At 41.4% G+C, this 22,330-nt stretch overlaps 1 protein-coding gene across 3 annotated transcripts in view; it reads right to left on the bottom strand.

The window, feature by feature from the left end:
- ZHX3 (zinc fingers and homeoboxes 3) overlaps nucleotides 1-22,330 on the bottom strand; it is a 107,006-nt gene that overhangs the window by 50,346 nt on the left and 34,330 nt on the right. For 2 of the 3 annotated variants that reach the window (XM_053926198.1, XM_071221752.1), the window contains exon 2: nucleotides 15,783-15,901. The gene's annotated coding sequence lies outside the window, so the exon portion shown is untranslated. The remainder of the gene's footprint in view (nucleotides 1-15,782; nucleotides 15,902-22,330) is intronic. The other variant, XM_053926201.1, reaches the window with a different exon arrangement.

Genomic DNA, 22,330 nt, shown 5'->3' with positions numbered 1-22,330 from the left:
CCCATTCTGTGGAATGATCATGGGCAATCACTTTTGCAGTTTTTAGCGATGCCAGTTTATGGCTATGTTTTTCTGTTCACTGAACTGGCTCATTTCTTCAGGAGAACAAACTGTTCTGCACTGAAGCAGGAATTGGCTGGGTTCTAACAAAAAGATTTTCCCCCCCGACAAGTGTTTTTGCAAAAGACCCAAGTCAATTTATAGCCAAGTAACAAAAGGTCAAAAAGGTTAGTCAAGCAATGGGCGTAATCCCTGTGTGTCACAGCCAATAGAGGAAGCGGGTGGGAATAAATAGTATGCAATAGTAACCTGAAATCATTCGTGCAAAACTATTATTGTAAACTATACAAAGGCACCCATGACTTCCAATACAAAGAATTTCCCACTCTGATGTTTTTAAGGCACATTTACTGTGGAAGAACTCAGATGACCTCAAATTTCTCATTCACAAATGGAACATGTCAAAAACCTTCCCACACTAATTTATGAAAAATCTTGGTCATTGTTTTACAGCCCCGAAACAGAAATGGTCACATAAAAAATTAAATAGCTCATAGTTAAATCACAGTTAAATAATACAATTTACATGGCTGAATTTAATTGAGAATCTTTGCCAAAAGACAGAGAAAACTGAACAAAAGGATAGACTAAGAGAAGTCTCTACAAAGGAGATAGTTAATCTGTTTTAATCATGCTAGAAGTGTGACAAACTACTGCATTATTCAACGAGCATAAGAACAACAAGAAATGCCTGCCTTTAAAGCAGACATGAAGAACTGACATCACCAGCCAAGCGAGCAGATGAATAACAGCCTGTACTGGGCAGCCAACCAGGCCCAAGCCCATGGGTCTGTGGAGTCAGGAAGCCTTTCAGATTCCGAGACTGTTGGAAGCAACTCCAGCCAGCCCCCCCACCCCACCCCGGGCCCCCATCATGATGTCTACAGTACTCACCATTTAAAACAACCTAATCATCCAAAAGACGAATGGTTAAGTAGAACACTGTCATGTTTCAGACATGGTGATGTAACTTGTTTCTCCCCCAGCATCCTTGCTGAGTACAACTCTAAACCCTGCAAATACAAGCAGCAACCAAAGAAGAAGTCTGAACGGTAGAAAAAGGAAGGTGAACAGGTTAGGGATCCCAGAGCTGCAGGAACAACAAAGCAGCAGGGCATCTTATGACCACCCCCACAGCAGTTCATCCTACTAAAAAGGTAGCCCAGGCCCGAAGTTCCCCAAGCCCCAGCCTAGCAACAGAAGGTAACCCAGGTAGGCTCATCCTTCCCCATGGCAGAACTGGAGTTCTGCTGACAGTACCAGGCCAGCTGGAAACACCAACAAAGAGGATAGATGGGGAGACCACTGATAATAAAACATGCTGGGAAAGCACTCTCTGTCCCCGCAGGGCCCCCAGGAAGTACTCTTCATCCCTGCAGGATGGAGGCTCCTTTCTCTCCCCTAGAGGCAGCAGGTGGCACTGCCTCAGGAAACTCCTCTTCCCATTAGAGCACCAGCAGGGACCAGTGGGAGCCCTGCTGCACCAGATAGCCAAGCAGACCAAGAGAGGACCAGCGAAGGCTCCAACAAGTAAGCTGGCATTAGGACCATGGCCTACAAAAGTAGATACAACCTGTGTGTTAACTTAATCAGGGTGACTTCCTGGTAAAATAAAAAATTTAAATAGGACCCAGAGTCTCCTCACACAACAGACAAATGTCCAGAATAGAACCTAAAATCATCCAATATACCAAGAACCAGGATAACCATGACGTGAATGGGAAAACATAATCAACTGATATCACCACCTGAATAAATCTGATGTTGCTTACAAAGGAATTTAAAGCAAACAGCCTAAAAATGTTGCAACAAGTAATTACAAATTCTCTTGAAACAAATGAAAAACAGAAAATTTTATCAAATAAACAGAAGTTATCAAAAAGAACCAAGTGAAAATTATAGAACTGAAAGATACAATAAGAGAAATAAAAACTTGCTAGATGGAGTGGAGATGACAGCACAGAATCAGTGAACTTGAAGGTAGGTCAGTAATACTTATCCAATGTGAACAAAAGAGAGTAGACTGAAAACAAATGAACAGAGTCTCAGGTACTGAAACAATAATAAAAAGTGAAATGTTCATAGCACTGGAGTCCCAGAAAGAAAGGAGAAAGGGAGGGGCTGAAAGAGTATTTAAAAAAGGTGGCTGAGAATTTCTCAAACCTGGTAAAAAAACATAAACCTACAGATTCAAGAAGCTGGGCAAACCTCAGAAAGGATAAACCCAAAGAAATTTATGCCAAGACACATGATTAAGCTTCTGACCATTAAAGACAAAGAAAAATCCTTGAAAGCAGAGAAAAACAACATGTTGCCTATAAGGAAACACCAATTCAAATGACAACAGATTTCTCATTGGAAACCATGGAGACCAGAAGAAAGTAGCACAACATTTTCAATGTGGAAATAAAAGAACTGTCAACCATGAATTCTGTATTTGGGGAAACTATATTTAGGGAAATGAGAGGGGAAAAGACATTTTCAGTTTAAGAAAAACTAAAAGAATGTGTCTCTAGAAGATACACCCTTAAAGAATGGCTAAAGGAAGTTCTTCAGTACAAAGGAAGTGATAAAAGAAGTTTTTGAGCAATAGGAAGGAATAAAGAACAGAAAAAGGCCTTGGAGGGGTAGCTCAGTTGGCTAGAACATTGTCCTGATACACCAAGGTTGCAAGTTCGATACTGGGTCAGGGCACGCGCTAAAATCAACCAATGAGTGCATAAATAAGTGGAACAACAAACTGATGTCTCTCTCTCTCTCTCAAATCAATAAATAAAGATTTTAAAAAGAACACAAAAAGGATATGAATATATACAATAGTCTATTCTTCTTGAGTTTTATAGGGGGGAACTATTTAATGACTTTAAAAAGTCAAAACACCATATGATGCTCAAGATAATTATATTTAAAGGGAGGGAGGAAAAGGGACACCTAGATGGAGGTAAATATTCTACATTTCACTCAAAGTGGTAAAATACTGAAAGCAGTAAGACTATTATAAGTCAGTTATACACACCATAATACCCACAGTAACCACTAAGAAAATGATACAAAGAGATACACTCAAAAACACTACAAAATAAATCAAGATAAAATCCTAAAAACTATTCAAGCAACCCAGAGAAAGGCAATAAAGAGAAACAGGAAACGAAACAAATAATAAATTGACAGATTCAAGACCTAATACATCAATAATTACCTTAAATGTAAATGATCTAACTAGACCAATTAAAAATAGAGATCGGCAGAGTGGATAAAAACGCAACTCAACTATATGCTGCCCACAAGAAACTCACTTACAATTCAGTGAAATAGGCAGGCGGAAAATAGAGTACCATCCATATGATAGATAAAATGTCAATAGCAATTTAAAATTATACTTATCACTAATTTTACTAATATAGGAAAATATTTAGTCTATTATATTTTATAAGACACAGTAATTAAATAAGTAAATATGTGAATATTTTCAAAGCTAGATACAAAATGTGTATATAGAATCACTTCAACTCTATGGAAACAATTTTTAAACAAATGCCTAATAAGAATGCTTTCAAGATATCTCTAACAGGAATCTCAACTATCTTCCTTATGCTTTTCCCATATTTTTCAGATGATCTATCATAAGAATGAAGGTGATTACCAGAGGAAAAGGGGTTGAGGAAGGTAGAAGAGGGTAAAGGGGGGATAAATGGTGATGGAAGGAGACGGCTTGGGGTGGAGAACACACAATACAATATACAGATGATGTATAGAATTGTATACCTGAAACCTATATAATTTTATTAACCAATGTTACCCCCAATAAATTCAATAATAATTTTTAAAAGAAGGAATGGCATCCTAGTTGGTGTGGCTCAGTGGATTAAGCCCTGGCCTGTGAACCTAAAGGTCACCGGTTTGGTTCCTTGTCAGGGTACATGCCTGGTTGTGGGCCAGGTCCCCAGTTGGGGGCGTGCAAGAGGCAGCTGATTGATGTTTCTCTCCTTTTCCCTCTCTCTAAAAATAATATAAAATCTTTTTTTAAAAAATGAATGAATGACTTTTATAATTAGAAAACAATGTAATTTTTTAAAAAGTTCTCTCCAATTAAAGCAGTCTATTAGAGAAAACTGTGTTGCTGCCTGGGGAGGAGAAACTAATATTTATCATTGGTTTCCACCATTAACATGGATCTTTCTACTGGTAATCTTTTTACCTGGCTGTCCACCCCTTCCCTGCCCCCCAGAGGACCAGAGGCATAGGCAGAAGGCCTGGAATGTCCAGAAAATGTTCTCTTTGCAAGCTTTGGGCATGGTATTCGGGGATGGGGGGAGGGAGTGGTAAGGAAGCAGACAAATTGGAGTGCAGGACAATGGGGTCAGCAGAGCAGGACTGCTAGACACCTGCCTCACTTCCAGTGGCCTCCAGAGTCACTGCTCTAGGTCTCCACAGGTCTGACCACTGAGCTGGCTCCCGTCTTTCCGCACTCCCTCACCAAAGGCCACATAAGCAGGTCTCGATCCTCACAGCCCAACAGAGCCTAACGCAAGTATCACCCCACCATGCTGGGGACCACAGTCCAAACAGGAAATTCTTCCGTTTTATCTTGCCAAGTCAGTATCAGTGCAACATCCTCATCTTCCTTTCTTCCCTCCTTCCTTCCTTTTATTCTCACCTGAGAACATTTTTTCATTGCTTTTTAGAGAGGAAGGGAGAGAAAGAAACATCGATGCAAGAAAGAAGCATCAACCAGTTGCTTCTAAAGAAGCATGAACCAGTTAACCAGTTGCTAACCCCCAGACCAGGGATCCTGCACGCCCAGACCGGGGATTGAACCTGCAGCCTACATACGTGCCCTGACCTGGAATTGAACCCCCAACCTTTTGGTTACAAGACGATGCTCCAATCAACTGAGCCACACTGGTCAGGGCTTCCTTTCTTTTTCAAAGACCCTCCCTAACTTTATCCAGAAGCCCTGTGACAGTCTTCCTACTACAACAGGCCCAATCCTTTTTCTGACATTTCAAGTAAGAAATCTCAAAGTAATACCTATTTCCTTCTTGCCCTTTGTTTGTATATCCAATCTACTAATATGACAGATTCAACATAGAATGCAGAAGGTAGCAGATACAAATAGCAGATAGGCCTCCTATGAGAGATTTATAATTCTTTTACCAGTAATATTTCTTAACACAACTAACAAATGAGTCCAATTAAAGTCAAAGTTGAAAGCTCTGACCAAGATCCTTTCATGCATAAAATGCTTCCTGTTGATGTTGCTATGGCCCTATTTAACAGTCAGTGGGGTCGTCTCAAGACTCCCCACTTTTATCATCAATTTTTCATTTTTGTGAAGACATGGAATTCCATCTCTAGGGCCATACAAGATAACTCAAAGTTCAAGGTTACACGATAACCTTGACCTTAAGGTGCAAATACTGCAGGACTATTTTAGTGCCCCGACCTTTTGCCATCTCCCATTGCTAAACTCAATATACTGAGATAACACAATTTTACAAGTACTTGAACAAATATTATATTTGAAACCATATGAACTCGCAAAATAAACTTTATTTCAACTGTTGTCTTGTTTTTTGAGTGCTAGAGTAGAAAAATCATGGACTTTGGATCAAAGAGTATTCCTATTACTTATTAGCTACACAACTTTGCAGCTTCTTCATCTATAAACTGAAAATAATTATGTGTATCTCTTGTGAGGATTAAGTAATATATTACTTATAAAAATGCCTGGCATTTCATAGGTGCTCTCCTGGCCCCATTTCATATTCCTAACTTAGTTTCTTTTCTCCACTTGCTTCTCATTTATGTTTTCTTGCTGTATTTTATGGACCTGAATGAGTCACCTTAAACTCTTTTGGAATAAAAAAAGGCATATAAACATACAACATAAAAATAGTAGACACTCCTCTGGGAAGCAGAAGTGGGCATTTACTGGGAAGGAACATGAGGCAACTTTCTGGGTAATGATATCTTGGTAAGTGTTTGGTTACACAGGTGTATGCATTTGTCAAAACTCAGCAAATGTGCAGTTAAAATTTAACTACAAATGTACAAAAATTATCCCCAAAGAAAAAACTATAACACAAATAGTGATCTCTACTTAGTGACACACATGCTGAAGTACAGAGGGGGATACATACAAAATAGGATGAACAGATGGCTGGGCAGATAGAGGATTGGGAAGCACATGGAGTAAAATGTTAATGGCCAAAATCTGGTAGTGGGTGTATTGCTGCTCATTGTAAAATTCTTTCAACTTTGCGGCATGTTTAAATTTTTCATAATAAAATGTTGGAGAAGAATTTCCTACAGAAAAAAGGGAAAAGCACTCAATACAGGTTACTTCTCTTCCCACACCCTCTCCCTGTTGTTACACAGCCACTTGCTCATCTACCTGGAAATACCAGGCACATACCGTGGTATTGCCTAGTACACGTTGCTTAACCTCAAGGCCACCGAATCTGTTTCCTCATCCACAGAATAGTAACTGTGTGCTTCATGGGGTTTTTGTGAGGATTAAGATGATACACATATAACACTTAACCCAGTTCCTGCCACGAGCTAGTGTTTGATAAATGCTAGCTGCCATTATGCCAGTATAGCATGCAGTACAGAGCAGGGACATTATAGCATATTATTCCATTATTGGGTGGTAGTTAGAAGCCCTGGCTCCTGAGTGCCTGGGTTCAAGTCCCAACTCCACCATTTTGTAAATTCAGGCAAATTTCTTACCCTTCCTGTGCCTCAGTTTCCTCATCTGAAAAAAAAGGATGGTAAGTGTCTCTCACAATTATTTAATTGATGACAATTGAACATGATAATACATATAAAGTGCTTAGGCAGTGGCTGACAAGGTATAAACAATTAATGCTAGCAAATTCACTGCGCTGGACACTCAGAGGATATCAGGAAAATTTGTTAAGTCCCCGACACCTCAAGGAGTTGATGATCTGCAAGAGGAGAAAGCCATGTCAACAGAAGCATCACGAAGTGGAGTGTGATGTGAGCCGTAGGAGACACGCTACCTTGGGCTTGGGGTACCGGAAAAACAGACTGGTATTAGTGACTGCAGAAGACTGAAGACCACTTCAAGGGGTGGCATTTGATGATCTGGGACTTGAAAGTAGAGCAGGGGAAGAAAAAGCTTGATAATGTTAAAGTACACGGCACAGCCTACTAGAGCTTAATAAAAGGTAGGTAAGGGTAGGTTGCAAGACTGTGGCTGGAAAGGGATGGGGATATGATGATGGAAAGAAAGCTCTGCTGATACATGTAGACTTTGTTCTGAAAAAACGATCATGCATTCATATACTCCACTGGGGTAAACAGAGCTGAGTCTTCCAAATTAATTGTCAACCATTAACTTATCCTTGATTTTTCTATCTGAGAAATAACAAATACTGCTCGTCATTTATCCACTGCACTCTTTATATAAAATAACTAAAAATTCACAATCATAACCATTTTACCAACTGAAGGCATAAATACATCTCTCTACTCAGTCAGAAGGCCCGGAATCTCTGGGGGAAGGGCCAGGGAAGAGCTTACTAATGGTGTCATAAAATCAAGTTAGTTAGCACCACTTTAGTTGCTTCATTGCTTTGAGGTTCAACTTGGAATCTGACCCAAGAGATTAAATTCAGGAAGGGAAAACATCCACAGGGCAGAGGAGAAGAGCTGGCTCCCTTTGGACGCCCCCAGCTGGCCTTGCGGCACCTCTCAGAGTTCACTGTGCCTTGATAAACACATTTGTGATTGTCATAAGCACTGAGCAAAACCACTAAGCCTTACCAAAATGTCTTCAACATCAGAGCCTGAAAGGAGTGGCCAGGAGAGAAACAGGTTTTATGATTTAAAGGCTTCAAATACTGCTTCAAAATTATGTAAATTCAGCATATTAAGTACCCATTAAAACACTTCTGCCGCATAGTTGGAAGGAAATAACATATGTATTGAGATTTAAAAATTTTTGGATTATATACAGGTAGACTTTTATCTTGGTGTAAACCAAGCCTTTCAGCAGAGACACCTCGGAGCGAGGTAGGTAGGCTGGCTGACTCAGGCTCAAAGGAACCAACCCCAGGTCTGCGAGCTCCATGAGAGCAGGACCATGGCCATCTTGCTTGCTGCTGTACTCTCAGAGCCCAGTGCAGTGCCTGGCATGTTATGGGTGCTCACAAAAGATTTGTTGACTAAGTAAGTAAATGGTCTGTCTCCCAGCTTTCTAAGTTCAGAAATACACTTTATTTTTAGTTCATTACAATTAATTTTTTTAAGTCCTCACCAGAGTACATTTTTTTTCCCCACTGCTTTTAGAGAGAGAGGAAGAGAAGGAGGAATAGAAGGAGGAAGGGGGAGAGAGAAACATGATGTGAAAAAGAAGCATCGATTGGTTGTTTCCCATATGCACGGACTAGGGATATTAGGCTCACATGTGCCTGCATTGGGGGTTGAACCCACAACCTGGGTATGTTTCCTGACTGGGAATCAAACTTGCAACCTTTTGGTTATGGGACGATGTTCCAACCAACTGAGCCACACTGTCCAGGGTAAGATTAAATTTTTGTTGGGTGGGGTAGAACTGGTTTAACACCAACCCAACCCACTGGAGACACACTAGATTTTTGCCCCCATTTGCCCCCTGGGTATAGCTTTCCAGGAGCCTCACTGTTCCTGTCATTTAGCCAGCGCTGTCCTTCCTTGATATCAGGACATTTGTGTTTGGGAAGCAGAATCCCTCGTCAGGTTGCGCCTAAGGAACACATTTAGAGCTTCTGAGATGGTTTTGCAGTCTCCCTATGCAGCAAATCCAGCTCTGTAGCAATGAAAATATGTGTCCCAGGCCAGTGTGGTCTCTCCCCTCCTGGGCACAGAGCAAGATGCACGCTGAGCTTCACCCTCCAAACCCTCCCAGACTCCATACAGACTCACATTTCCTGTGCAACTTTCTTCCTCTGAACACGTTATAAACCCTTAGCCTTTAAGATTTTATTTTTTCTTCTGTATTTAAGGCTTTAACCTGGCTGCTCCCTAATGACTAAGAAGGGGCTTTCATTTACATATGCCTGCAGAGGACTGCTTAGGTCTGATCATCTCTGCATGGATGTACCCCAATTTTCAAGCCATTTTGCCCTCAGCAGAAAACACTGTGGCAATATCTTCAGCGAATTCCAAGGTACTAAATGACATCTTTGGATCCATGGTTCTGTATAAGTCTGACTTGGGATTTTCTTTCTTTCTTTTTTTTTTTTCATTTAAGTGCAGTTTCTTGCATTGATGAATTTTCTGCCCACTTGGTCTCATAAACTTTTCAGAAAAGTCTCCCATCAACCTAGCTTTTCACTAGTATACCCTTTAGAAAAGTCTAGGAAATTCGACATATGAAATGAGCAACACTATGGAAGGTCATCATGAATATTTACCCCCTCAAAGAAGGAGACTTAACTCTAAGCTTTCTTTCCTGTTCTTAAGCCAGTTTCTACCCAGAACCATAATAGTTTCTCTAACACATGGTGGCTTTTTACTTAACAAAAAAATGAGACAGAGAGAAAACAAAATGTTTGTGTGGGATCTTGTCAAAAGTTTCTTTTTAAACAAATTTTAAATTTTGAGCTAATTTTAGACTCATAAAAAAGTTGCAAAAATAATGCAGATAGCTCCCACATACCTGTGACCCAGCCTCCCCTAATGTTGACACCATACGTAACTGCAGTACGTGGAACAGGACTGGGATATTGGAACAATACTACTAACTAAACCAACGAGCTTATCCACATTTCACCAGTTTTTTCTACTGAAGACTCTTTCTGTCCCAGGATCCCAACCAGGAACCCTACTGTACTTGGTCATTTTATCTTAGAATCCTGCAGTTCGTGACAGTTCTTCAGTCTTTCCTTGTCATTCATGTTCTTGACACTTTTTTCCCCCCCGCCCCTGTTCTTGACACTTTTAAGAGTATTAACCAATTACTTTGTTGCATGTCCCTTGGTGTGGGCTTGCCCAGTGTTTTCTCACGGTTACCCCAGGGTTAGGCATTCTGGGCACACTCCCACGTAATGATGCTGCTCTCTTCTTACTGCACTGTGCGTTGCTATGTCCGTCACCAGTAATGTGCGTCTCGGCCACTTGGCTACGGAGGTTCTCCACTGCAAAGTCACTGCTTCTCCTTTCCTTTATCGTTAATAAGTATGTTGAAGGAGTTTATTTGAAACCGTGCAAATCCTATCAAGTATTTCTTAAAGGACTACTGGCTCCCTCATTCACAAGCCTCTTCACTTTCCTTAAAAACTCTAAGAGATTAGGTGACATGATTTCCCCTTACTATTTCTGTCATGCGAGCTGTTAATTACTTTGTTCAATGAGTTTTATTTTTCTTCTGTTTATAAAAATAGCATACCTTCATGGTCAAAAACAGTTGTGAAGAGCTCATAAGCGCACCTTTAGAGACTGGTACCTGTTATGGATGGGTGTTTGTGTCCCTCCCCCAACCCCGTCCCAATTCCTGTTGAAATGCTACCCCCCAGTGCGATGGTTTGGAGGGCTGGGCCTCTGGGAGGTTATTAGATCCTGACGGTGGAGCCCTTATAGAAGGGACCCTGAGGGCTCTCTCATCCCTTCCCACCAGATGAGGATACAAGACAAAGGCCATCTGCAACCCAGAAGAAGGCCCTCACCAGAACCTAACCATGTTGGCACCCTGATTTCGACTCCCAACCAGCAGAACTGTGAGAAATAAATATCTGTTGTTTATAAGGCACCCAGTCTATGGTATTTGGTTACAGTAGCTCGAACTAAGACAGTGCTGTAGGTAGCCTGATATAAATACATTCCAGGGAGCCTTCTCTCCTCTTTGTAATACCACCGGAGTCAGAAACCATAGGCTTCATCAAATCCCAGCCTCACCACGGACTTCAGGCAAGTACTTAATTTTGGGTGCTGAGTGGTCAGCACCTATTGTTTGCAGATGGGATGAGCAAAGTTAAGTAATTTTTTGAAAGAACTATTCAGTAAGGTAGAAATAAAAATTTTATGGCCTGTGTTTAAGAAAACTCATCTGAACGCTGCCATGGGGAAGGTGAGGTCACACAGTGGACACCCGCAACGCCAGATGCAGCATCTGGACCAAGACTAAAATTGTTCATTGCTGAACTCCTTAAAAACGTGAGGGAATGCTGCCTGGTTCCCAGGATTTCTCTATTTCTAGTTTATCCAGGAAAGCTCCAACGACAATGTGGCAAAGGTCACCTCTCCTACTGTCTTCCCCCCGCCACGCCCCCCAGCAACAGCAGTTAACAACGGTGAAGTGCATGCACTTGACTCTGCTCATCCTCAGCATCTCTCATGCAGCAGTTCATTTAACCCTCATCACAACCCCAGCTAGTAGGTATTATTACTACCCCCAGTTTACAGATGAGGACACTGAGGCGCAAAGAAGCTAAGCAACTTTCCCAAGGTCACTCAGCTAGTAGCTGGCAGACCTAGGATTTGAACCCAGGCAGCTCGGTTCCAGAGCACACGCTCTTAGCACCACACTCCCCTGTCGTCAAGGAGCACAAGAACAGATTGTCATCTGGAGGAGACACAGTTTATGAATTAGAGTTCTGGAGGAGGCCGAATTGCACAGAAGGTTTAAATGACAGAAGAATACCACTTCCAGCAAGGAAAAACCTGACAGGGGAACCAGGAGAGGCTCCCAGTGCCTCACACATAATGAGCAATCAAGGAAGGTCACTAAGACCGAGCCTGGAAACATGAAAACAATGTGCTGTAGGAAAAGAGAGGGAAAAAAAAAGAACTCCGAGTAAACAAGTTAAACAAGCAGATTATGTGAAAAGGAATCCAGCAGAGTTACTCTGATTCTTTTTTTCTTCTTAGTAACACAAATCTGGAGACAATATAATCTTATATCTAAGAAAAAAAGGATGAGCAAATCAGAACACTTCAAGCTGTCTTCTGTAAACAAACACACACCAAGATCAGGTGCCCTTGTCAGTCCTCCACCATCAAGCTGTCCCCAAGCGAGCTGCAGTCAACAGCCGCTGTCTGCACTCCCTCAGTTCCTCTAATTTATGTGCCGGCTGACTACGCACACAGTGGGAACTGAGCATGCTGGGATGGCTATCAGTTCTCCAGTTGCCAAAAACAGTGGCTTAGCTCCTCCTTATCCACCTGGACCTCTGGATGTACGGCCACTGCTGGCTACCGTCCCTTGTAGTAAGTCATGTCTTCTACACCATTCTGTTCTGCTTCTGCCTCACCTCTTCCCCTAGCACTTACATGCATCCAGGCCTGGCGTGCAATCCCACTTACTAGCTTGGTACTTGGGAGTCTCAGTTTCCTGGCTAATGGGAGGGTAGTAATAATACCCATAAACGGGGCTATTGAGAAGATAAAGTAAGCCATTTGAAAAAGCTCTCGCCACCCCACACTGGGCATGTATTCCAGTGCTCAGTGCCTTTCTCTTTGCTACACACAAAGACTGGTCTTGCCAAGAGGCCATCCTGAGCTCTTTTACTCTCTGTCTACATACTCTGCCTGGGGGCAGCAGAGGACTTTATATCTACTCTTACGGCTTTGACATTCTCCTTGGGACAAGTGCATCTCACACCTTTATCTCCAGCCCCCAAGTCTTGCCTGTTTCTGGTCTTATTACTAACTGCTCCTAGATGTGTTTTCCTAGATCTCTTGAAGGTTTCTTAAATTCACCAAGTCCTAAAATAAACTCTTCTCTGTCTCTCTTCAAATCAGTTTCTGCCTCCCTGTCCACATAACTTTACCCCCGCTCCATAATTTGGTCAATATTTCTACCATCTTTTATTACCTTCCCTAAAACAAACAGAAAACCCTCTGAGTCATCCTTGAATTCCCAATCTCAACTGAATTAAACACTAGAATTTTTACACGGCTTCAAAACACCTCATCTTCTCTTCTCCATCACCATTGCTACCACCTCGTTCAAGTTCTATCACCCCTCACCTGGGCAACTGCTGCAGCTGCTTAACTGACTTCCTCCCTGCATGTCTCACAGGACAGAGTTCGCTTTCTAAAACCAAAGTTGAGCATGATACTACCCTGCTTTCAAGCCTTTGTGGTGTAGCCCACAGCATACAAACTGAAACTTGTTGGCCGGGCATCCAAGGTACTTGACCATCTGGCCCTGACATCCCTTTGTCCATTCTCATTTCCAGCCACTTGGTAGCTTTAGGCTTTGATGAACTTGGGCAATGAATTTGAGTACTTTCAGCCTTATCCATAATCTCACAAAGCCCTACAGGTACAGTAGCACCCAGATCCCAGGATGCCTTCACTGACTCAACAAACATCACTCCCCCTTCCCCCAACTCTGTGTCTCCAGGACACCTGACACATCACACCTTTTGCCACTGTTGATCTGCAGGCATGCCACCTCCTCAACCAGAAAGGGGACCTGAATGCGAGAACAGACTGCCTTTATCTTTGTAGCTCCTGCACCTAGCTCAGCGTCTGTCCAGCTCAGAGTGAGGCCTCTGTGGTTGTTCACTAAATCAAGAATAGCAACACACTTATGAATAGCAGGCTGAAGCTCAGAAGAATCGGCACATCTCACTGGGCAAATGTAAAATGTAAAAGGAAATGGAATAGGAAGAGGGAATACCACCACAGGGAGAAACTGAGTTTCCTTGTATGAAAGGAAAGGGAAGTTCTGTTTTGCTTTAATGACAGTAAATAAATATAGAAACAAATGTTATTTTTAGCAGTAAGAGAGAATTCAAAAGTTTGTTCGCCTTTAAAATTTTTTAAGCTGAAAAGGAGGGAAGAAAACATTCCATGTAACAGAAAAGAGACAAGAAATATAAAAATTAAAAAACAGATTGTATGCAGAAAGCATAACAAATGTACTATTAACCATAAATTTGTGAAAAGATAACAAATTCACACATAAGTTATAGAATCTTCCAGGTTAGCTGAACAGAAGACAAAATTCAAAACTATTCAGTTTACAAGATACAAGGAAGTTAGAAAATGTACCAAAATCTCTACACAAAAAAACCTATAGCCTATGGGGGGAAAAAAGAATAGATAAAAATTTAAGTATTGGCAAAAAATAAAAAATAAACATACAACTAAATAATCTTAAGAAACAACTCAAAGGAACTTTTTTTAAAAGGAAAGAATTAGATATTTTGAAAGGAAAAACCAAAATACTTTGGAAGGACCACAGGGCGCTGGCGGAAGTTGCTGCCTATGGAGGCGGACACAGCCTGTGGACACGACAGAATGATGGCAGCGAGAGACGGCCTCTGTCCGAGCGCTATGAGCCAGGAAGCACGCATGAGGGTCTAACAGAGGCTGAGGAGGCACAGGATTACCTGCTTACCTGTATGAGCTTGTATGTGAGATAAGCTCCTAGAAATGCAATTTGAGTTAAATGGTATGTGCCTTGAAGAGTGAAAGGTTAACATGAAAAGATCTTAAAGGTGAAACAGAAAACGCGTGATGTATAGAATAAGTACAACATCATACCTGATGGGTAGGAGTGGAATGGGAACAATGAGGTAAGGTGGAGCTCGGCAAGATAGCTTCGTGTTGCCAGGTACTGGGTAAAGACACGGATGTAAGAGAAAACTGGCTTTGGCCCTCCCATCCACTTTGCCCCCTCACAGAAACCTGACGGAGGAGGAGGCCGGGCGGGCTGCCCAGGAGCAGATCTGAGGCAGGAGTCAACATAATGATGAGCATTAGGAAATGTGTGTGCAAGTTCACCTGCAAATAAACTTGTCTTATGCCATTTTTAGTTTCGAGGCCTGATACACAAGACCACTAAATAGTTTTTACTCAGCTTGATGACTCAGTTAAAGAAAGAGCTAGCTGGAATACGTCACATATCCAACAGTAAACCCTGCTGTAATCCACCATCAGACCGGAAGCCCCAGAAGCTACAGTTTCCCTTGGGCTGGGTGGCCCCGGGCTTGTGGAGCGATGTTGCCACGTCTAAGTGAGAACGCCGTGCACAGAACTCCCAGCACTACTGCCACCGATGACTCTGACTCAATTTCCTCTGCTTTTCCCCCCAAATTTCTACTCAGCATACTGGAAAAGGGCTCTTGACTTTATAATGAAAAGTAAGGTAGTAGATTTCCTCTGCTTAAAAAATGTTAACGACAAACACCACCAAAACCCCCAAGATCTAAGTCTGTAAATGGCTGAATAACAGAATACATTGAGTTCCCAACTAAAATAAGTAATAATAAAACTTTACTGGGACACATCTATTTCATCAAGTGAAGGCACTGAAAAACGTCTCCTGTTTCTGAGGGCAGTGCCACCCATCTTGCAGAATGTAGCTTGGAAACTTGGTACTCAAACTAGTGCCCTAGTGTTGTAAGGCAGTCATGTAATAAAGCAGAAGTGTAAGTTCTTCACTCAAACAAAAAGTTGGCCTTGGACTAAACCTGCACATCACAGAGACACAACACATGCCTCTGCTTTTATAATACCCAATAGTCAACCTCAGACACAACAGGTCCCTAGGTGACCTAGGAAGTAACATAAATCCCATGTTCAATACAGATTTTTTAGATTAACTTTAAAAAAAAGAATCACGTGATCAAAGAGCTCAGCAATAAAAACTGAAGGAGAAAATTAAAAACAGTTTAACGACAATACAAAGACTAAATTATAACAATTATGGTAATTGTTATAGCAAGAAACTTGCTAAAATTCAGGAGCATACTATTTACCTGGGAAACATACTTTTTTCTTACTTCATCAGTTTCTCCAGTTGGTCTCTTCACTTTATGCAGCCCGTGTGCATCTTTAAAGGTTCGCTTGTGGTCGCTTCTGCAGTTGTAATTCAGTCCTATAAAAGAAGCAGCACATCATCACTTCATACGAAAAGAGATAAAGTGTATTCTAGGAAGCTGAGTTATCCAGTCTCATCAGTCTCCTTTCCTAATTCTTTTTCACCAGAACTGTACACAAACAGAAAAGCCACTGTGGTCAGGAGAGTCAAAAGAGGTCATTAAAATACAAACTAGCCATTTTTAACTATTTAAAATGCTAGTAGAAAATGAAAAATATGAATGGAAGAAAGGCAAACTCAATTGTCTCTGATAACAGATCAGAACAAGATGACTCATTAAAAGCTGTAATCTTGCCCTGGCTGGTGTGGCTCAGTGGATTGAGTACCCACCTATGAACCAAAGGGTCGTTGGTTTGATTCCCAGTCAGGACACAGGCCTGGGTTGCAGGCCAGGTCCAAAGTAGGGGGCACAGGAGAGGCAACCACACATTGCTTTTTCCCTCCTTCTCTCTCTCCTTTCCCCTGTGTCTAAAAATAAATAAATAAATAATCTTTAAAAAAAGAAGCTGTAATTTTAACATTCTTTTGACCAATGAGTTTCTGTTTCTCCCTCCTAGCTAAGTTTGAGATGGCTTAGCAGAAATGATAAAATTAACTGGCCTGTGGCCTTACAGCTTCAAGGATGCACATCATCAAGGATGTACTATTTTCTGATGCTCTTCCATTCAAAGCCCTGGGGTTTTCCTGCCATGGAATCTAGAGGTACCAAAATGGTCTAAGCTGTGAGTTCCAGCCCCAAACCTATGTTATCTTCGTCTTTGTTTCTGACCGATACCCCAGTGTCATCCCCTTCTGCCCAGTGCCAATGATGGACACAGAGTAACTCTTGGTGAAAAAATTAGACAATCACTGTGTCTTCAACAACCCACCAGAGATGCTTCATGCGACCTTAAAATTACTTCCTTCCCAAAGCATTTTCTTTGGTTGAGATGTCCGTTAGCAGTAAAATAGCCCTAAAGAGCGTGTGCCAGAGGGTCTCAGAACCTCAAACAGAACAGTGCACCAGTACACTAGAGAGTTGGGACTATGGGTATCTGTGAATGTAAACAAGTTTGCCCCTCAAAAAGCACCCCTCACTGAAGAAGCAGCTCCTGTTGACCTTTCACCATCATTCTTATGTCTTTAACATACACATACCCAGTCTAACTCTGTGTCAGGCACTGTTCTAAGAGCTTAACTACATCAACTAATTCCATCTTTATAACAACTCTTATGAGGTGGATTCTAGTATTCCATTGCCCAGATGGGGAAACTAAGGCACAGAAAGATTAAGTAAATTGGGCAAGAAATGCACTAATCACTGTTCATAGGCAGAGGTTCCTGGGCAACTGTGATCTCACGTGAGTCTCATCCACCTACTTCACTTCCTTCTATTGCTGTCGTGGAATAGTAGCTCAATGTCTGGTTAAATTAGCTCTTTTTGGATTAATACTTTATTGAAAAACTTAACTTTTTAAAAAATATTCTTTTACTTATTTTTTAGAGAGAGGAAGGGAGAGAGAAAGAAAGGAAGAGAAATATCAATGTGTGGTTGCCTCTCACACACCCCCAACTGGGGACCTGGCCTGCAACCCAGGCATGTGCCCTGACTGGGAATCGAACCAGTGACCCTTTGTCTCGCAGGCCAGAACTCAACCACTGAGCCACACTGGCCAGAGATAAAAACTTAACTTTTAATTCTCCACAACTTAAAGACTGAGCTTTTCCTATTTTAAAAAATTATCCAGTGCACATCACAAAAAGGAAATCTTAATTTTATGGAAGTCAGAAGCAATAATTATTTTAAGCTGAATACTCACATTCACCCACTCCTTCAGCTTATTAGATTTATTCCAGATACTCTGCTCTGCTTCCCAGATTCCTTCTAACTGTACAATCACAAAGCTCTGACTCAACAAGGCACTGATTCTTTCACTCTCTAGTTCTGTTGACTGGGCCACGATGCCAATGATGCCAAACGCTGTGGGTTCGATCTACCACAACCCAGTTAGCTTTGTTTGCTTCATGTCTACAAACTCTTAGCCTGAGTGGCATATTTTGGATCATAACCGGAATCAGGTGGGAGTGCGCAAGACAACTGGCACAAACACATCTGCTGGAGAAACAAGTCCCCGTAAAACGGGCAGAAGCAGGGCTGTGGGGCAGATGCATTAACTTCAGTCAAAAAGACAAGCTTCTTTATCAATGGCAAAGCATTTCTACCTTTCTCAGTAAGAAGCACTTCTCAATCTCAGTCTTTTTGCCAGAACCTAACCTAAAGTCCCTCCTTCAAAAAACAAAGCAAGTGTAAGATAAGAATAAGAAACTAAGGGTTTTAGTTTTTGCATAAGCTCTGCTTGATTTATCTAAAACAGAAATTTCTTATTCCTGACATCAGTTCCACTGACAATAAAAAGCACTCGTGACAGTTTTAGATAAAGTGTCACAAAAATCTTCAGCAGAGCAGAACAGCAAACCATCAGAAAAATCTTACCGCAATTCCACATGTATATCCTAGATTCTTTTTTAAAAATGACCCTTAATTTTTATAAAACCAGAAGCTGCTCCATCTCCAAATAATATAAAGTTATTTTAAATGTGCTTTTTCAAAGTAAATAAAGCCTGATATCAGGCTAGGTTACATTGTAAAACCTGGGGCTCATTCAAGATAGAAGTTTTACCAGCTTCTACAAATAAAAGTGAAAAAGCAAAACTATATTCCTTAATCGTTATATTAAAAAGAAACCCACTTGGGATAATCCATCTTCAAGTTTTCCTGCCCACAGTGGAAAGGACTTTCCCAGTGTACTAATGCTATAAAGCACGTGGGTTCCAACAGTCACAAGGTAACTATGACAGCAAAGCCCCTGTTATTTATGAGATCACAAAAACTATATGATGTAATTTTTTAAAAACTGAGGTGAAATTGACCTAACATAAAATTAACTATTTTCAAGTATACGACTCAGTGGCATTCACAATGTTGTAAAACTATCACCTCTACCTAGTTCCAAAACGTTTTTAGTCATCCCAAAATGGAACCTTGAACTCATGAAGCAGTCACTACCATTTCCCCTGCTCCAGCCCCTCCAACGACCAATATGCTTGATGACTGTGTCTATGATTTACCCTCCTGGAAATTTCACATGAATGCAATCATACAATATGTGACCTTTCGTGTCTGCCTTCTTTTACTGAGCATGATGTTTTCAGGTTCTTCACATCGTCAGTGCTCATTCCTTTTTATGGCTGAAAAACCTTCCATTTTAAGGATATATCACATTTTGTTCATCCATTCACCCACTGGACGTCTGGGTGGTTTCTCTCTTTTGGCAACTGTGAATAGTGCTGCTATGAACACTCGTGCACAAGTATTTGTTTGAATACCTGTCCTCAATTATTTTGGGTATGTACCTAGAAGTAGAATTGCTGCATCATCATATGGTAACTCTGTATTTAACTTTTTGAAAAATTGCCGAACTTTTCTACAGTGGCTACACCAGTTTACTCTTTCACCAGCAAAAATATAAGAGTTCTGATTTTTGTGCATCCTTACCACCACTTATTTTCTGTTTGTTTGGGGTTTAAAAAACTACAGCCACCCTTATGGGTGTGAAGAGGCACCTATCGCGTTGTGATTCTAAATTGCATTTACTTAATGACCAATGAGGCTGACCATCTTTTCATATGTTTGTTGCCCATATTTTAATTGAATCGAATTTTGAATGCTGAGTTGTAAGAGTTTTTAAAAAATATATTATGCATACTAGGTCCTTATCAGATTTGAAAATCATTTTCTTCCACTCTGTAGACTTTCTACTTTCTTAATAGTTTCCTTTGCTGCACAAAAGTTTTAAACTTTGATGAAATCCAGATTGCCTATTTTTCCTTTTGTTGCTTATGCTTTTGATGTCGTTTCTAAGCATCCACTAACAAAACTTAGGGCATGAATATCTAGCCTTTTGTTTTCTTCCAAGAGTTTTGGCTCTTCCACTTGGGTCTTTGTTCCATTTTGAGTTCATGTTCGTATATGGTGTGAGGTTAGGACCCAACTTGCTTTTGCATGTGGCTATCCCATTGTCCCAGCACCATGTGCTGAAGAAATTCTCCTTCTCCCATTGAGTGGTCTTCACGTCCTTGTCAAACACCTATTGACTAGAGAAGTGTGGGTTTCTTTCTGGGTTCTCTACCCTATGCCAGTACCACAATGTTCCAATTTCTGTAGATTTTTAAATTGGGACACATGAGTCCTCCAGCTTTATCCTTCTTTTTCAAGATCATTTTGACTATTCAGAGTCCTATGCAATTCCACATGAATTTTAGGATCAACTTTTTCATTTTTGCAAAAAAGGCTGCCAGGATTTTGGTGGAGATTGGGTTTCCCTGGCTCATAGTTTATTTTCATGATCTTGAGTTCCTAGTAGAGGAATTGATACTCCTGATCCTCATATGTTCACTGATAAGAGTAAGCTGTTGAACAGACTTTATAGAATGGCATCATGAATTCTCTCTGCTATAGTTCAAATCCCCAAAACTGATTATGAAACACAAGCTACTTTACCAAAGACTGCGCTTGAACACACTTGCTACAGCTTAAATTGTCAACTGTAATTGAGAAGGCTGGGGGGAAGGCTTGAAAAGTCTTTTCTCTATAAATTTTTTTTTTGCTGAAGTCTGTGAGAGAACAATTGTTAGAAGTTATAAATGTAACTTGGGCTGGACACAATCTATTCTTTACTCTCACATCAAAATTAGAACTGAAGACAACATATAACCCAGGAAAAATAACTGTGGCTTTTCCTAAGACTAGCAATTTCAAGGAAATTATATATTCCCCCAAACTGAAAGTCATCTTAAGACCAATAGATTATTAGTCTGAGGGGCAGGGATTGCTTCACTTCCTATGTTTGGTGTCAACTTTTCAAAGCTTCAGTTTATATCTCTTCTCAGTACAGGGTACATAGGACTCATGGTCCAAAGTGATCCAGTAATATCAAAAAGGGCTTTAAGAATCAAATCACTTTTAAATAATTTTAATCAGAAAATACCATCTGATGTTGAAATAAACAACTCACAGCCAAATCATGGGAAAAAGAAATGCAATTCCATGTATTTTGTCATCTATATTGAAACTAAAGTCAATAAAAATGTCTTCTGGAAGGTGCTTGGGGTCAGTGCCTTGGCAGGAAATGTTACCTATTTTTTGTTCTTACCAGAAAGTTTAAGTTGAAGAAAACAAGAAAAAGGGAGGCAAGGGAAAAAATTGAGATGTGGGGGGCCAGAAGGGGAGCTGGTAAGCAGCTGACGCAGCGAGATAACAAACAGCAGTGCAGGCTGGGGGCAAGCTGGCCCAGGGTGTACGTGGAGTGGGCTGCTTGTCCACTGAGTCTGCCACAGAGCACCGGAAGACCCTTTCAGTACAGTTACTGGCAAAGCTGGTCAGCATAACACCAGTGGTAGACTTACTCTTGGCATGAGTTTTGCCATAAATTTGAGAACTCCACCAGCAGGTGGAGAGGGCACCTTCTCCTTTGATCCTGCCACTGCCTAATGAGGACCCTGCCTTCAGGGCCCACACAATTTCCCATCCTTTAAGAGTGTTTTCAACATACTAATTGAATAACTGTACTTCTCCCTCCATACTTCCTCAGCTCTGTTTGCACCCAGTTAACCTGGACTCTGTGTCATGATTCAGGTGACCGGTGGGATAAAGGGGCAGTGCCCGAGGAAATGGAATGAAGGCCCTATTTTCCTTGGCTGGTGGTAGCACAAGGGGCAATACACTCTACAAGGAATGAGATGGGTATGGGGGGACGCTGTGCCCTATTCTGTCACAGAGGGACACATTCTGGGCTTCTTAAACCCAGAACTCACAATCCCTGCTCTTGGGTAATACACTGAATATCTGAATGCATGACAATCATTTACATCTAGGGAGCGTTTTTTTCCAGTTACTGAATCATCTGCCCCAAGATGCCAGGTTTTTTGTAGCTTGTCCTGGGAGAGCAGTGAGGGGCTGCATTGCAAATGCTTCCTGTCCCCTACCACTCCTTACCCCAGAAGCCCAGCAGAACGGAGCCCAGATGGGCACTCAGTGACACTTGCTGCAGGGCCAGCTGGGGTGAGGAAGCACCCCACCCCACTCTGTTATTTTTTTTTTCTTTCTGTAAAAGGAGCTCTCAGTTCATTTGCAGGCCTGCCACTCCATGCCCAGGGGCTGAACTCCGGAGGCGTCTGTCCTGGATTTAGTTTTGTTCTCTGCTCTCTAGTTCTGTGGTGGTCTTGGATACAAGCTCTTGGAAACGCGTCCTTAACTGTCCGGCAAATGCCTGATTTGTAAGCACTGCTACGCAGGAAAAGAGAAGCAGGGGGGCATGCTGGGATTTACCACACAGCTACAAACCAACCATCCCCGATTTTACAATAGTCCAAACCTGGGCACATCCC

The sequence above is a fragment of the Desmodus rotundus genome, chromosome 6 (genome assembly GCF_022682495.2).
Source record: "Desmodus rotundus isolate HL8 chromosome 6, HLdesRot8A.1, whole genome shotgun sequence".
NCBI lineage: Eukaryota > Metazoa > Chordata > Mammalia > Chiroptera > Phyllostomidae > Desmodus > Desmodus rotundus.
The sequence above is the reverse complement of the archived record's forward strand: the minus strand, read 5'-3'. Positions and strand labels throughout refer to the sequence as shown.